Raw genomic sequence first — 394 nt, forward strand, 5'->3', positions numbered from 1 at the left:
ATGTCATCTTTAAAAGGATTTTCAGGCTGGGTGTGGTAGCTCACGCCTGTAATCCCAGCACTTTGGGAGGCCGAGGCGGGTGGATCACCTGAGGTCAGGAATTCAAGACCAGCCTGGCCAACATGGTGAAACCCCATCTCTACTAAAAATACAAAAATTAGTCGGATGTGGTGGTGCGCATCTGTAGTCCAAGCTACTTGGGAGGCTGAGACTGGAGAATCGCTTGAACCTGGGAGGTGGAGGTTGCAGTGAGCCAAGGTGGTACCACCGCACTCTAACCTAGGCAACAAAGCTACACTGTCTCAAAAATAAATAAATAACTTTTTTTAAGAAAAGAAAGGATTTTCAGGCCAGATGTGTTGGCTCACGCCTGTAATCCCAGCACTTTGAGAGG

The sequence above is a fragment of the Mandrillus leucophaeus genome, unplaced genomic scaffold, assembly GCF_000951045.1.
Source record: "Mandrillus leucophaeus isolate KB7577 unplaced genomic scaffold, Mleu.le_1.0 Scaffold300, whole genome shotgun sequence".
Lineage (NCBI taxonomy): Eukaryota > Metazoa > Chordata > Mammalia > Primates > Cercopithecidae > Mandrillus > Mandrillus leucophaeus.